Source organism: Bos grunniens, chromosome 20 (genome assembly GCF_055505025.1).
Source record: "Bos grunniens cultivar Pamir isolate PY7600 chromosome 20, Bosgru_T2T1.0, whole genome shotgun sequence".
Classification (NCBI taxonomy): Eukaryota; Metazoa; Chordata; class Mammalia; order Artiodactyla; family Bovidae; genus Bos; species Bos grunniens.
Window position 1 is genome coordinate 21,476,655 of NC_141184.1, and position 17,824 is coordinate 21,494,478.

Below are 17,824 nucleotides of genomic sequence, written 5' to 3' on the forward strand. Positions count from 1 at the left end.
AATATATTTTTGAGTAACGACCAACAAGTTCATTTTCAACACGTGAATTTGAGATGTCTGTTAGGTACACAAGTATATTATGTGCCAAGAAAGCAGTTGGCTATAGGAGACTGGATTTGGGGAGATCTGTACTGGAGATATATATATTTGGGAGCTGTCAACATATGGTGTTTAAAACTATGTGCGTGGATGAGATCACTCAGATGTGTGGGTGTAGACAGGAGAAAACCAAAGCTACTTCAATATTAAGAGGAAAAAGAAGAAAGCAGCAAATAAAACTGAGAATGGATTGCTAGTGAGGTGAAAGGGAAGATCAAAATTGTAGTGGACATCTGGGAACTCAAGTTAAAAAATTATGTTAAGAAGAGAGAAATTAACTAGGTCCGATAATTATCAAGTCAATTGAAGAGAGTAGTCTTCTATATATCCATGTATTTTATAAGTTGGCAGAAAGTTTCTAGAATATAGGAAACTGCTAGTGTGAGCAGTTATCTATGGGAAGTGGGATAGCAGGTGAGAAAGAAGGGAGATGCAGATTTCAATTTAACCCATTTCAGTTTCAGTTCAGTCGCTCAGTCATGTCTGACTCTGCGACCCCATGAACCGCAGCATGCCAGGCCTCCCTGTCCATCACCAACTCCTAGAGTTTACCCAGACTCATGCCCATTGAGTTGGTGATGCCATCCAACCATCTCATTCTCTGCCGTCCCCTTCTCCTCCTGCCCTCAATCTTTCCCAGCATCACAGTTTTTTCAAATGAGTCAGCTCTTCGCATCAGGTGGCCAAAGTATTAACCCATTTAGCAATAACTTATTTCCTTTCTCATGAACAAGTATTACAGTTATAAATTATGAAATATACTTAAACAAGAAGAATAACAATTATCATCTAAGTGATAAAATATATCAGATGACAACTAATGAGAACATCCAAAATGTTACATTTTAAAAGAAAACAAAAAAAATCCTCCAAATAGTATCCATGGAAGTGTCATAGAATCCCAAGCTCTATCATAACTTGAATTAAGTGTTACATCCAGATGGCCTTTTTAAAAATAAAATCATGTCACTTGAAATGGATAGTGTTAAATCACTAATCTCAAAAGCATTTTAAGTGCTAGATGGCTAAAATTATTGTGTGTACACAGCTAAAAACAAACTGTATGTAGCATACGGTGAAAATGAATGTTCTATGACTTTTTTAACATGGATGAAGATTGATTCTGAAGCTCAAGAGGAAGGGCTATGTAATCCAGTAGCAGGCTATCCATGAAATTCATGGTCCATGCAGTTTTTCACAAAGGAGTGTTGAAATGCCATTGACCATTATGGAGGCTGAGAGTAGTCAGGAATCTGAAATAAGGTCAAGCAAATAACCTAGAATCAAGTATTAACTGATCCACTGACTTTACATCTTAAGGGTAGACGGCATCAGGAATAAGATAAGATAGTTCTAGAATGTTAAGGTATAAGGCAAGTAATCATCCAGAAATAGAGATGAAATTTCATAATAAAATTAGAAATGCTACATCACCTAGATTTTTAAACATGGGACTAGAGATAAAGTTAAATACTTTGAGAAATAAAGAAAGGATGGGGAATAGAGACTATGAGAGATCTTGATATTTTTGTAATATGTCAAAAATATTCAAACTGATTTTTGTCAGGTAAAATAGCTCTTGTTACAGTTTAAACATTTTAAACAATGTGTAATAAGTCCAAGAAAGCAAATGTCTTCATACACTTTTTAATATTCTTACTTTAATTTCTGTCAGAGAATAATAGTTACTTTTTTGATAAGAGAATTTGGCTTTACCTTTTCAGCCTAAAATCATTTTTTTGTTACTTTTACGGAGTTTGAAACTTTCCTTGGCATTAAAGAATGGAAGATTCGATGTATTTATAAAAATTGGTTAAGTAACCATCAATGAAAATATCCTGGTTCTGCATTAAAGTTATTAATCATAGCTTTATGCCTGGGAAGCAAAATATAATAGTTTTTCAGGGAAGTTCTCTGTGAATCCACAATACTGAGGAATTTTTCCCAAGTCAGTTTGTAAAAATATTCATAATATACTAGTTCTGCATGGTGACATGAACTAATGAGCGCTCTTTACACAAATTCACTTAGAGATCCAGAGTAGGGCACAATGCTCTCTTTTTCCACAGTGTCGTAAAATTAACATCAAACACAGAAGAATTTGCCATTCTTCACCACCCCCATGGTTGTCATCTCCACACCAGAAATTGCAGAGCAAGAATAAATGAAGTTGTTTTCTTCCTGTCAGTCATATTTTATATAGTTGTTTCTATAGTGTAGACGTATTTCACTTTTAGGAAGGATTAATGTCAAAAGGGTTTATTGCTTTCTATCAGAAACATCTAGGTAGCTTTAGAGATCTTACTGAAAAAGTTGTTTTGAACAATTTTGTGTGTGTACACAGGCACACACTATGGTGATAAACATGAAATGTTAGGGCACCATGGAAACACTTCAAAAAACATTTAAACTATTTTCTGCAGTGAGTTTTCCTTAATTTTAAAGATTTTTGAACATGAACATGTACCTCTAAAAAGACTACAGAATTAGCAGAAAGTAGATATGAAAAGGAAGCAATCACCATATTGGAAACATAAAACAGATTTATAACTGAGGTAGCATTTTTAAAATGTATGGACTGATTCAACATCTACCTATCTCTCTGTGTCTGCAGGCATGAGTGTGTATAACATCGGGGAACAAGAGTAGATGGTTAGTATGAGTTTTATTTGAAGGATGCTTAATTGAGGGGAGAGGGAGATGGAGAAAATGTCTGCCATTCTGTTTAAGATGCTCAGATAAACTTTGAATAAGCTGTTGATACTCTCATGAGGAAATGGACCCTTAGCTGAAATTTCATATGCTTGGCAAAAATAATAATTCATCTACAGTTGTCAGGCACAAAACTTCACAGATTTATCCACTAAGATTTCCTGTAATGGTTCAGAAATCTACAGACACAGGGGAAGGGGCTTGACAAATTATTTGTGTGTGATAACATGATTCACATAAATGGTAGGGGATAATAGGCAACTTAACTCACTGCAAATCAAACAGCTCCATGATCCATCATTAACCTAAGGGAGCCTTCACTTTATCGAAGCAGCCCACTAAATGAACAGGTCACCACTTATTTAAAAGCTCAGAGATTTGTTAATGTGCCAAGGATTTAGAGTCTATTAGATCAGATGGCCAGAACTATAGGCACTTTGGAGAGCTAACATGCTTTGGTGTGTGTGTATAAATATTTTAAAGAAGATTTTTTTAAATTGATTTAAACAGGGCACGCTACATTTGTGACATTATGCTGTATAAATGTGCACATGTCACGTTGAAAAGAAAAATGAAAAAGGATTCTCTAGAGAGATACTCCAGGAGCAGAAATAAGTTTCCACTCTAAGCCGACTTTCATAATGCAATTAACTCCATTAGAGAAAATGGAATGAATACTGTTCAAATAAAGACAATGCAGTTAGCAGAAGCAGCAATTCAAGAAGAATTAGCAATGCCCTTCTGAAGAGAGCTACTGAATTAAACTTTGGAGGGTTTTAAGATTAAGCCATTTAATTGTTAACTTCAGGAGCTCTGGACTTTGCATAGACAGGAGTCCAGGTGTTAACACTGATTCTTCTCTGTTCTTTACAGATAAAAAAACTGAATCTCAGAGCCAATTAAGAAAAATCTTTACAGTCCTTATTTCCCTCTTTTTAGTGTATTTTGGGAGGTTTATTTTAATGGTAGGCACCATGGGGAATTAGGGACATTATACACAATGAGATGGTATTGACTCTTGAGGTGAAAAGATAACTAGTGTTTGCCCAAATTAATCTGTCTTAACTTTAAAACCATTTTTTTTGGTAGGTTGACACTCAAATTCTGCCCTTTTTATTTCTTAAATCATTTTAATAAGAGAACACTGCTTCAGTACCAAATACTAATACAAATGGCAGGATTAGTTAGCAATAACTATATTCAGGGATCAGATTATATGCATAATTACAATAAAAAGTCACATAATTAATTAATTGTCTCACTTTTCTCCCTAAATATAACCACTCTTAACATATCATATGCAAATTGCTCAGAATCCTGTTATATGTATCTGTATGTTTAGGTGAATGTGTATCCATTCTATCATTCATTCAATAATTCAAACAAATAATTACTGAGGGCTTCTAAGTGCCAGGTACTTCTGTAGGCTTTTCTTCATGGGCCTTGTGGTTTATTTTGGAAGATGGATAACATAATGCAGCATGATGTAAGTTGAAGCAGGTCTGATTTAAATAAAATTAAATAGATAATGGGTAGAGAGAATTCTGGAGAATGAAGTTGTATTAATAGACTAGTTATAGCTCTTAAGCAAGAATATTTAAACTGAGATCTACATGAATTAAAAGGGGAAGCTGGGTGACTGCCAAGTCCCTCTGGCAGGGATAAACTGGACATAATGAGAAAGAAAACTGAGGGACTAGGCCAGATATTGACTTTAAACTGTGAAAGTACCTTGACCATGACATTGGAGGGTTTACATCCGGCTAGTATGCAATGCATTGTTAGAGGAGGGAGCTAACAGTAGAAGCAATCTTTTAAAGACCAGTTTCAAGCCAAAGATAACTGAAGTTTAATCAAAGGTAACTATGGTGGAGCTGAGAAGTGACTGGATGAAAGACATATTTGGACAATAAAGCCATTAAGCCAGTAGACTCAACTGTGGCACTAATTGTGGGAAAGGCAAGGTATCAGGGTTGATCCCAAGTTCTTTAAAAACTAAATGAATAATTATATAGTTTACTAGAATGAAGAAAAACTTTAAAGTTACTATATTTAGGTTGTGGTAAGAATGGGCAAAAATCATGAGTTTGAGTTTTGAAAAAGCTGGGTTCAAAAAAAAAAAAAAAGATGTTGATATGGACTAAACTTGTGACCCCCTTCCCAAATTCAGGGACCAGATATGTTGAATTGCTAACCCTCAATATAATGGTATTTAGAGATATGGCCTTTGGGAAGAAATTAAGGTTAGATGAGGTCATAAGGGGGTTTCCCTGTTAGCTCAGCTGGTAAAGAATCTACCTGCAATGCAGTAAACCCTGGTTCGATTCCTGGGTTAGGAAGATCCCCTGGAGAGGGGAATGGGCACCCACTCCAGTATCCTGGCCTAGAGAATTCCATGGACAGAGGAGCCTGGGGCTACAGTCCATGTGGTCACAAAGAGTCAGTCACAACTGAGCAACTAACACTTCCACTTTGAAGAAACACCAGAGAGTTTGTTCACTCTCTTTCTTTGTCAATATCAAGAAGAAGTCATGTGAGTACACAGCAAAAAGACATCTATCTGCAAACTAGAAACTCTCACCAGGAACCTAATTAGCCAGCCCCTTAATCTTGAACTTCTTACCTTCCAGAATTGTGAGAAAATAAGTTTCTGTTGTTTAAGTCACCCAATCTATGGTATTTTGTTCTAGCTGCCCAAGCAGACTAATATAGATATGCAAGTGGAAATACTAAGTAGGCATTCTTAGAGACTGGAGACTAGAAACTGATGCTCAGCATAGGCATTGGAGACAAAGATACCAATCTGGAAAGGGGCATTCAAGTGATATTTAAATCTGAGCTGTTACTAAACAAGATTACTCTTGAGTGCATTTCTAGATAGAGAGGTGAGTGGGCCTTGGACTGGGTCCTGGGAAATTCTGATAGTATCTATTTATAGGACTTCCCCAGTGGCTCAGTAGTAGAGAATCTACCTACCAATGCAAGAGATATGGGTCCAATCCCTGGGTCAGGAAGATTCCCCTGAAGAAGGAAATGATAACCCACTCCAGTATTCTTGACTGGGAAATCCCATGGCCAGAGGGGCCTGATGGGCTACAATCCAAAGGGGTTGCAAAGAGTCAGACATAGCTCAGCTACTAAACAACAACAAATCTACTTACAGCTAACACTTGAACAACATGGGATTAAACTTCAAGGGTCCACTTATGTGCACATTTCTTTCAATAGTAAATGTTACATGGTGTGTGGTTGGTGGCATCCACAGGTGCAAAACTGTTGATACAGAATAACAGAGAATGTAGAAGGCTGACTATGAAACACAGGCAAGTTTTCCACTGTTTGAAGGGTCAATACCCCTAACATCTGTGTTACCTGTGATGTCCAAGGGATGACTGTGTAAGTCTGAAGACAGAGAACTCACCAAAGGAAAGTAAGAAGCAGCAGCAGTCAGGGAGAAAGTAATAAAATAATAAGGCAAGGAAAAGCACCTGTAAATTTCTACAGAATATAATCTGAGTATTGGAGTTGTTGGGTTTTAAATTTTGATGGATACTGCCAAATTTTCCTCCTAAAAGATTTCGCATTTTATAGTCCAGCCCAAACTCTATGAGGTGGGCCTTTTCTTCTGTGGTGTGATTGTGTATTTTGAACATGCCTGACTTCAGTTTTTGTTTTTCAAAAGTAATGCCTGTTTACCACTATCACTGTGTGGAGGTGTGTGCAAACTTCTGGGCTTTGGCAGATTACACACCATAAATTATCATGTATACTTTTGTTTCCTTCATTACTAAAGTTATATAACCATAGGCATATACAATTCCTTGTGAAATACTGAGATTTGATGGTTGTACAGGATAAATATATTAATTCTGCTGTTTAAGATGTATATTATTTATATTTAGTATACATAGATATTCACTGTATATGCAAGATTACTTGACATAACTCTAGTTCAGGCTGCAACAGCTAAACTTCTAACACTGAACTCTCTTCTATGTGAGGATCTTATATAGTGGTGACATTTTAGAAAACAGTTTAGCACAAATACTACATGCGAATTAAGATAACTAGATGTTTCTCTGTGAAACACTCATTTACTTCCAAAAAATCATTCTGGGCTTCCCATTCCTGACTAGGTAAACATATAATATAATATCTTGCCAAGAGTTTGTTTTTCACATTTCACTCACTATCCTATTGCGACTAATTAGAGAAAATAGAGTTTGAGTACATTTTTTGCTTTTAAATCTGCCTGAAATCACATCCTTGGACTAATGGCTATGCTTCATAGAAGTAAATATTGACTCACAAAGTGGTAAGAGGACAATTTCAATTGGGATCTATTGTTAGTTGCTTGTTACTTGAAACATTCCTATGCACTTTCCTGAGAAACAGTTGTAAATGCATCATGCAATTCAGTTCCTATGATAGCACACATTTTTTTTCCAAGGGCAGCATAGAGTCTGTGTGTGTGCATCTGTGTGTGCTCAGTTGTGTCCAACTCTTTGTGACCCCATGGACTATGGCCCACCAGGAGCCTCTTTCCATGGAATTCTCCAGGAAAGAATACTGGAGTGGGTTGCCATTTCCTTCTCCAGGGGATCTTCCCAACCCAGGGATCAAACCTGTGTCTCTTGCATCTCCTGCCTTAGCAGGCAGATTCTTTACCACTGTGCACCTGGAAAGTACAGAACAGAGGCTCAGTTCAGTTCAGTTACTCAGTCGTGTCTGACTCTTTGTGACCCCATGGGCTGCAGCAGACCAGGCTTCTCTGTTCATCACCAACTCCCGGAGTTTACGCAAACTCATGTCTGTTCAGTCAGTGATTCCATCTAACCATCTCATCCTCTGTTGTCCCCTTCTCCTCTTGCCTTCAATCTTGTCCAGCATCAGGGTCTTTCCAAATGAGTCAGTTATTCACATCAGGTGGCCAAAGTATTGGAATTTCAGTTTCAGCATCAGTCCTTCCAATGAATATTCAGGACTGATTTCCTTTAGGATGGACTGGTTGGATCTCCTTGAATAGTCTATCAGAGGGCAGACAGAATAGAGGCTGCTGCTGCTGCTAAGTCACTTCAGTCGTGTCCGACTCTGTGTGATCCCACAGACGGCAGCCACCACGCTCCCCTGTCCCTGGGATTCTCCAGGCAAGAGCACTGGAGTGGGTTGCCATTTCCTTCTCCAATGCATGAAAGTGAAAAGTGAAAGGGAAGTCGCTCAGTCATGCCCGACTATTAGCGACCCCATAGACTGCAGCCTACCAGGCTCCTCCATCCATGGGATTTTCCAGGCAAAGTACTGGAGTGGGGCTACTAACATCAATTCCCTATAGTTAATGTTTCTCAATATTTACCAAGCATTTGTATCTCTTTCAGTTGCACTTTAAAGTATTACTTTGGATAAATTAATTAGCATCACATTTTGGATATTTCTCAACAATCCTTTTTAACATTTAAGATATCACTTTAATAAATGCTGAAATGTCACAATTATTATTTGATATTTCATTTGAATTATTTGTGAACATTATTTCACTTGCATTATTAAAATTAAATACATCTTTTAATTGCAGCTTTCACCTGAGCCTTGCATAGTATACATTTTCATCTTCTCTATGTTGGTTCACAAACTCAGGAACTTCTCAGGTGAAATCTGAAACTGGCCCTATAAACGGAGGCCAACGAAAGACAGAAGAAAAAGGCAGACATTCCAGATTGGCAGGTGTCAGGTTTAATAAGCAACAGAACATATACAAAGTTTGTCTTGAGTAGCAGCAAGACAAGCACATCTCTGCATCTACCCACCAGAATCTTAAATTTTTATACAGAGGACTTAAGGATCTTTTGGGGCTTCCCAGGTGGTGCTAGTTAAAAGCCTGCCTGCCAATGCCAAAAACATGAGATACAGATTTAATCCCTGGGTCAGGAAGACGCCCTGGAGGAGGGCAAGGCAACCCACTCCAGTATTCTTGCCTAGAGAACTCCATGGACAGAGAAGCCTGGTAGGCTATATTTCATAGCATCACACAGAGTTGGACATGACTGAAATGACTTAGCACATGGCACTTAAGGGGGTTTCATCATGTATTCAGTCCAGATGGCCTCAACAACCTTACTCTCTAAAGGCTGCATCCTTGAACGAGGTCCTAGTGGGGGAATGGTGGGCACGACTACATTTCAAGGATAGGGGAGAGATGAGGAGCCTCCAATTGCTCAATCCAGCTCAGGGTAATCATTAATCATATCCTGTTTATAACTCTTTCAATTCTAAAGCCTTGATCCTTTATTTCATTTCTTTCTAAAGATTTCTACCTCATCTATTTACATGCTCAAATATCTATAAAAAGACAAGCCCACAAATTTCCTGGGACTCTGTATTTTCTCTAGCTACCTTCTATTCTCTTGTTATTCAATCATTATAAGTCATGTTCAACTCTTTGTGACCCCATGGGCTTTAGCATGCCAGGTTTCTCTGTCCTCTACTATCTCCTGGAGTTTGCTCAAATTCATGTCCATTAAGCTGGTGATGCTTTCTAACCATCTCATCCTCTGCCACCCCTGTATGGCAAACCATTCTAGTATTTTTGTCTGCTAAATCCCATGGACAGAGGAGCCTGGTGGGCTATAATCCATGGGTTTGCAAAAGAATCAGACTCAACTTATCAACTCAACAACCCCTCTCACCTATATCAAGTTATGGATCAAATATTGTTTTCTCATAAAGCCAACTCTGATTACTCTGTATACAGCTGAAAACTTACCCACACACCAACCATCCCTGATATTCATTCTCTTCTTTGCTTGACTTCCAACCCTTTTGAAACACAGTGGTAAAAGTTTCATTACAAACCAAACCCCATTGATTCTTTAAACTACCAGAAACATCCATGCCTGTCTATTGAAAGCACGCTTGCCAAAAATAAAAGGATTTTTTAAATTTAGGTGACCTGAAAACTGCTTCTAGCCCAACATGCTAAGTGAATTCCATGACATAAAAAGGCCTGGTCACTGTATGCTTTTATTTTACCCAGCAGGCCAGCTCTGACTATAGTTAATCTCCACCAAGCTAGCATGCTATAATTTAAAAGGAAGTTTAAAAGGAGAAAGACTTGACTGTTAGTTAGTATGGTCTACGTAGTAATATACTAAATCAAAAGAAGCAACCAAGAATCAAAAAGATAAGTGGCTTCCCTCATGGCTCAGAGGTTAAAGCCTCTGTCTGCAATGCAGGAGACCTGGGTTCGATACCTGCGTTGGGAAGATTCCCCTGGAGAAGGAAATGGCAACCCACTCCAGTATTCTTGCCTGGAGAATCCCATGGACGGAGGAGCCTGGTGGGCTACAGTCCACGGGGTCGCAAAGAGTTGCACACGACTGAGTGACTTCACTTTCACTTTCTTTCCTAAATGCCCAGAGATTAATCTCAAAATTTGCATTCAAACAATTGTCTTACTCTCAAGTTTTCAACTTTCACATCATCATGCAGATAATAAATCTTGACTCTCATCTGTACCTGGAAAAAATATACAATAATTTTTCAGCAAATAGGAGTTATAAAATTCATTGATGATAGGGCACATTTAAGGTGTAATCAATTATACTCATGGGCTTCCCAGGTGGAACAGTGGTAAAGAATCTACTTGCCAATACAGGAGACACAGGAGATTTGGACTCGATTCCTGGGTTGGGAGGAAAGATCTCCTGGAATTGGAAATGGCAACCCACTCAAGTATTCTTACCTGGGAAATTCCATGGACAGAGGAGCCTGGCAGGTTACTCTACTCCATAGAATCGCAGAGTTAGACACGACTGAGCATACATGCAAATACACTTGTAAATAGCTTCTTACTTTATGGGTAAGTTTGTATTCACAACTTACGTCCTAAAGTTTGACTGCATCTTTGGTACTTAAAACTAATCATGTGTCATTCAGCCATTTGTCCACATAAGTTTAACAGTTGATACGTAAGTCTGGCATTTCTCTAATGAGTATCTGCGCACAGATTAGGGCTAACCTGCTCTCACTAGAATCTTTTCACATATATGCATGAGATGTACATATTTTACGAAAAAGTTTACATTATTCAAGTGAAGCACCACTTATATATAAGGTAATATAAATAATTTATAGAATAATAACTTTGATGTTCAAAAAGAAGGGCTATGAAACAAAACCACAACCCTTTAGTAAAAAATAAATAAATAACTGAAGCACATTGAAGATTTAATTCATCCTTTAACACCGTAAGATATAGGGCTTCCCAGGTGGCACTAGTGGTAAAGAATCTGCCTGCCAAGGCAGGAGACACAAGAGACAGTTTTGATCTCTAGGTCAGGAAGATCCCCTATAGTAGGAAATGGCAACACACTTATGTATTCTTGTCTGGATAATTCCATGGAGAGAGGAGACTGGCAGCCTACCATCCATGGAGCCGCAAAGAGTCAGATATGAGTGAGTGCACATACACACACAAACAAGATTTAATATGATAGAGTTTAGAAACTTCAGTGAATTTAAATTTATAAAAATAGTAAACATAAGTACTGTTTTCAACAGTTTCTGTGTGTGAATGTGTTAGTCGCTGAGTCATGTCTGACTCTTCATGACCCCACAGACTGTAGCCCACAAGTCTCCTCTGCCCATGGAATACTCCAGGCAAAAATACTGGAGTGGCAGTCATTCCTTTCGCTAGGGGATCTTCCCAACTCAGGAATTGAGCCCAAGCTCCTGCATTGCAGGCAAATTCTTGCAGGGAGCCACCAGGGAAGCTCTTCCATAGTTTGACATGTGTACATTAAATTAAGTGATTAAGTAATAATTGGTAACTGAATAAATGTATTCTTAGAACATTTATCAGGGATCTCACAAAAGTAGAATAATATTACATGAATGTCACCTGTTAATTTTTCAGTATCATTAATGTGGAAAAAATGTTATCCCATATTATTAGTCATCTATCATGTGATGCTTAAAAAAAAAACTTTGAAAATTTTATTCAACATAGGCAGCATTATTCATATTCACACAAACATATTTCCCTTCTGAAATCTGGTGATGATATATCATACTTTAACATGATAATTCAGAAAAACAACAACAACAACAACGCATTGCCTTAAAGCCAAAAGTTAAAATGTTTTTAAAAGCTGTAAGAGTGCAAATTGTTCAATTATATATTAGTAAATTAAAAAGAATATTCCCATTGAAAATCATAAATTTTCATTCCTTAAATAAGTTTACCTCCATATAAGTTGTCCCTATTCATAAAAACTCTGTATTTAACAAGAAGGGTGAAATAATTCCCACCTAATAGTTTAATATAGATAGAATCACCATTTGGTGCCACATTATAAGCCAAATTTTATCTATTCCTGTGGTAACACCAACATAGTAATAAAGGACGTAGTTAGTTTAAAAAGTTATAATTTGTCAAAAGATGAAAAGAGTAGAATCATACCTTAAAGGAGACATATATAATCATCCTTTCCCTTCAGAAGTAAAAAGACATTTACAACAACACTACTAGTAGGCTATTTTTATTATACAAGTTCTTAGATTTGATATTTACATGAAAACATGCCTCACTTCTGAGGAAAAATATCACTCTACCCACCTTCCTATGGTAATTGTTAGATTTAATGACATGACATCTAAATGGCATAGGTGTGAAAACAGTACTGCTTCACATTTCGCATAAGAACAGCTTAAGCAGACTATTTGCAGTTCTGTTTCATCAGCAACAGTGATTTGAGGTTCACGACAGTGTATTTTAAGGAGGAGGAGTGACATATTTTTACCAATCACAAAATGATAAATGATTGATTTCAACCAGGATCACAGACTATTACATGAATCACATTTCTGCCAAAATATCAGCTGCAAAAGATGCTAAGTCTAAGAAGATCAGTTCTGTGCCCCATCCTTTAAAGATGCAATCAGACTGAGGTATAAGTATGTCACGTGAAGCATTAACAGGGATTTTCCCCCATAAACTGAGGAGTGTTTTTGCTGTGATAAGAAGTTAATATGCATCATCCCACATGTAGGACAAATGACACCCACTGTCCCATAATAATTCTGCTCTTCTCATGGGAATTATCTAAAATGATCACATCACTAAGCTGATCAGTGGAAGGAATGAAGTCTAGTAGGGAAAAAAGCATTCTTGGCTTGAAAAATTCCCCCTACTGCTTGAAAATGGTATACAGCAGTAGAAGTTAAGAATCTAGAAACCGGAGATTTGCTGAACACAACAGAAAAGAAAATGGAACTTTTTTCTTTTTTTAACGGGGTAGGAGCTTAACATTGGCAGGGTCATCCTTGGACGTTAGTGTTCAAAGTAAGAGGTGGTATTATTAGAGGGAAAATGCATTATATTCTGGAATTAAATTTTTAAATGAATATGAAAACTCTTTTTACTCCAGTAGTTTCTATGACAGGTGGAGGAATGGTCCCTAGATTTTGTTACTGAACCAGCTCACATGCTGATTAGTGGAAAGCTCCTATTTTGTTTATGGTTATGCTCTTGAGCATTCTAAAACAATTCATCAAGCAATTTCTATGGCTTAGGTAGAGTAACCATCTACCTTTTTTTTTCTGTAGAGACCTTCTCCTGGCATCATGGAAATATTTATAATAAAATGGACTCATTTAAAGTCCTTTTTAGAAATCATAATGAAGACATAACTTAAAATGATTGGGATAATTTAATGAATAAGTGATGCTACTGAAGGATGAGTTTCAATATTTCTGGGTAGCTGCATACCTAATACTATTTGACAGTTCTAAAAATGATCAAGTATGCTGAGAAGATTGAACAAACTCATACCTGCTTGGCATGATTGGGTTTTCATGTTTTGGTCATGTATAGTGTAATTCAAAACCGTAAGCATATTTTCAGAATTTACTCTATTTAAATTTTTTCCCCAGTCAGGATGTAAGGTAATTTTCTAGCTGAGCAATTTGTGAATGAGCTTCACAATACGTGATGAGAAACAGAAAATCATCTCAATGGTCACAGGATCAGCCAAAAGTATGTCAGTTCCCTCTCCCGAGAGAACAGAGAATATGTCTATAGGATAGGGAATATCAAGCACTCTGGACTACAAAGGCTCTGAAACCATGTAATTCAGATAGAAAAAGACACAAATAAGGATCTGTAAAAGGAAGAAAATATTTATAAAATGCAAATGGTCTCTTTAAAACTGATTTACTTGCATGTACTATATTAATACATATTCCTTATATTTTAAATGGACCCCCAAATGATTAATATCATTAAGATAATTATGAAATGCTTATTATGTAAGCCACAGCAGATTTAGTAATCCGTACCTCTTTAACTTGTCCCAAATTAGTTTTGTGGTAGGAAACTCAAATAGCTATATACAGAAAGACCAGTCATTGAAACATTTACATTGTTTTACATTCTTTTCAGTTTTAATGAAGAATGAAGTTTAAAATCAGTGGAGAAGGAAGTAGGGCTATTATTGTATTTTAATAAAAATCAGTTGAGGCATTTTCAGAAGCCGTTTGAAAATAAAGCATTAATGATTGTGTAAAAGAGATATTAATAAAGCCATTTATCATATAAACAGTTGAACACCTAGCATTTTTTTTTTCCACACGAAAATTTAGACAAGCAAAGTAAGGTATCTTAGTGGCTAAAACACTTCTTTCCCTCTCTTAACCCCTCGTTCTGCAGAGGACAGACTTGTTTAGAACTTACCGAAGTTTCCCAAAGCAAAAACCACGCACCGGCTCCTAATTCAGATGCTAGATCTGTGGGCAGCCTCCCTCCTTCAGCTTCTGATTACGCTAGACAACACTTTATTAATCATGTATGAATTTCTGCGCGTGTACCCTGAAGCGAACACACACTCTGCAATCTCCATCACCAAAAGAAAAAAGAAGACGCCTTACCTGATGGCAGAAACGGCGGCTGCAGGATCAGTAGCAGAAAGAGCAGCAGCAGTATGTATGCAACAAGCCAGGCTTTGCAAGGAAGGTGAGATTGCGCTCTCGCTCTCGCTTTCTCGCTTCCTCTCTTTATCTCTCTCTCTCTTACTCTCCTAAATCACTGTAGCAGCAAACTGCGTTGCATTGTTTCCCCTTTCAGTCACAAAAGGCCCTCCAAGCCGGGCAGCTAGGAGAGACACCACTTTCTTCCTGGAAGCGGCTGCCTCTCTTCTCAGAAACGCCTGGACCCCTCTCTGTGGCTCCCTCCACGTTTACCCTTCAGATCAATGATGCTCGCGGAGCGGCTGGAGCTCAGCTGCAGCGCCGAGCGGCCAGCCAATGGGGGCGCAGGATTCCCTCCCAGTCATCTCCCCGCCCTCAAAACAAAACACAGCGTGCCTTTGACACAGCACCGAGTTGTGAAAAGTCACTGAATCCTATGTTTGAAATCTATCTCGGTTGTTCTTTTTTTTTTTTCCCCCTAGCGTTCATTGCATCCAGGTTCTAGGGAATTGAAGCTCGCAGAACACTCAATCAAATCAGCTTAGTGGAGGGGGAACATGGGGCGCGGAGAAAGTGAGGGCACTGGGTTAGTTAGCTCTGGCGCTTTGGCGGGTGTTTGAGGACCATTCACAATCAGAGGAGTGACGATCAGCTGGGAGGCAAAAGGCTTAGGTTTCTAGTCCTCACTGCCCTCAGTGACCTGATTATTTCATTTTTGTGGCACTAGAAAACAAAATCCATTTTACCTGAAAGTTGGCTCATTCTCTAAATATTGTCTAAACAAGAATGAGCTTCTCATTAATGATAGCAACCTTATTCATGTCCTTTCTACTAGTTCATTTACCTGTTTCCATTTTCATAGATCTTGGTCCAGATCCTGTGAGGTACTAAAAACTGTTCATTCTACTTTAATTTTGGTGTAGTTAAATATGGGACGATTTTTTGTTTTTAATTGACATTAACTTCTCTACCTGGGGGAATTTTTTTATTCAGTGATAAATTGCAACTTTATTGAATACTATAATGAGAAACATCTTAGAAAGAGGAGTAACACGATTGAAAACAATAATGTTACTTCTTCCAAAACCCCAAAAGCACAATGCCTGCTTTATCTGTGATGATCTTTCTTTACATTTCTGTGAGCTCACAACCTTGGGAATTCCCCAGGGGAAAAACTTAAAACTGGTCTCCGGACACAGAGTGCAAAGAGGGACTAAAAAAGAGTCTGGACTCTCCAGGGGTAAGTGCAGTTGTAATAAGCAAAGAAACTTATATACAAGGTTAGCCTTTGGTGGCTGAAAGACAAATTTACACATTTGCCCACCAAAATCCTGTAAGTTTTTACAGAGGCTTTAACAGGCTTTGATCATATACACAGTCCAGATGGTTTCAACAACTCTGTCAGCATTAGTCTCTCAAGGCTGTATCCTTGAAGTGGCTCCTAGGGCTAGGAATAGTGTGCCAAATATATATCCCAAGGGCAGGGGAGGGGTGTAAGGGGCTTCTGATTATTATTAGCAGGTAGGTCAGCACGCAGTCATGCACTTTTGACCTACTCCAACAATTTCACTATTGATGTGCTAACTGCTGAATAGAAATTTGCTTCAACAAGTTTATGGGGAATCATTTTTTCTCTAAGAATCTAAGTCGCTTTATCATTTATACATCAGGAATGCAGCAAAATGGGAGCTAGTCATTTAATCTAAGTATGTAAAAAATCTCAATTTAACATTGGGATTTTGTACAGAATGTCTTTGGTGTTTTAAAAATAGGTGTAACTACAAATCGGTAGCTAGAACAACTATACAAATAATAATGTCTTTTCAATGTCACTATTAAATAAGAATAAAATGAATGTGTCTCTCTGAGATCTTTTGTTCCACTGAAGTGACACAAATGGGTTAATGCATTTGGTGTAGTCAAACTTTGTGTGTCATGACAAGCTGAAATAACTCAGGGAGACTACAAACAAAACAATTTTGTTACCTGTCTGTCATGTGAAGGAGGCATATAAAAGTACAATATTTACAGCACTGTATGTTATGTCACTATAAAAAGGTGAATGCTAACTTTATTGTAACTCCCTCATGTAACCTATAACAATTTTATTCAGGACATTCTCTGGCTATGTCTAGTAACTGGCTTTTGCGAAAAAAGGAATATTCTAATAAATGAAAATCATAAACATTGTTTATTTCTTCACTTTATAATGCAATTTATTATACTTGTTTCAATTCATTTGCTGATCACAAGTACCAAGTCACTGAATACAGCATATTGCCTTGTTCTGCAGGTCTGAGATTTCCAGTGTGTGATTTCCAGACCAGTAACTAAGGTATCACCTGGGAACTTACTGAAAAGGTATATTCTCAAGCCCTTCCCCATTCCTATCCAGTCAAAACTCCAAAAGTAGTATTCCCAAATCTGTGTCTTAATATCCCTTCAGTTGTTTTCAATGCACACTCAAGTTTGAGAGTCACTGCTCCAAGAAAGGCTTCTGCAAACTGCTGCAACAGTCCAGCACCTACTTTGGAAAATAAAGTTTGATTGGAGCACAGTCACACCCATTCCTCCCATATTTTTTAGAAATGCTTTTGCACCACAATGGCAGAGTTGAATAGTTGTCACATGGGATCATAACTCAAAACCTAAAATGTTTACTATTTATACCTTTAGAAAAATCTGTGGACCCCAATCTAGGGCATTACATGGTGGGCTATATAATTAGTACAGGTGGTAAAAGTTGAGAAAGAAGTGACATTTAAATATGTGGTGGACAAGATCAGGTTGATGAAATCAGTGGGATCTGGAAAAGACTGAAAATGATGTGGAAAATTAGGTCAGTGCATATTTTTTACAGTTCCTGCTCCACTCTGGAGAAGGGAGATAATTCTCCTCTCCAGATTTGATATATGGCATGCTTTGAAACATGAACGGAAAGAACATTATCACTTCTCAGTAGGATATTGAAGAACAAATGTAAGTTTGTCCCACTTCAGATAGAAGTTTTCTATCAGCCTGGATGGTTGAAGGAATAAAACATTGGAGCCTT

General features: G+C 37.7%; 1 protein-coding gene across 2 annotated transcripts in view; it reads right to left on the reverse strand.

Annotated features, from left to right (window-relative positions):
* CDH12 (cadherin 12) overlaps positions 1-15,314 on the reverse strand; it is a 1,181,755-nt gene extending 1,166,441 nt beyond the window's left edge. For both annotated transcript variants that reach the window (XM_086362520.1, XM_086362519.1), the window contains exon 1: positions 14,734-15,314. The gene's annotated coding sequence lies outside the window, so the exon portion shown is untranslated. The remainder of the gene's footprint in view (positions 1-14,733) is intronic.
* Between the last annotated feature and the right edge of the window lie 2,510 nt (positions 15,315-17,824).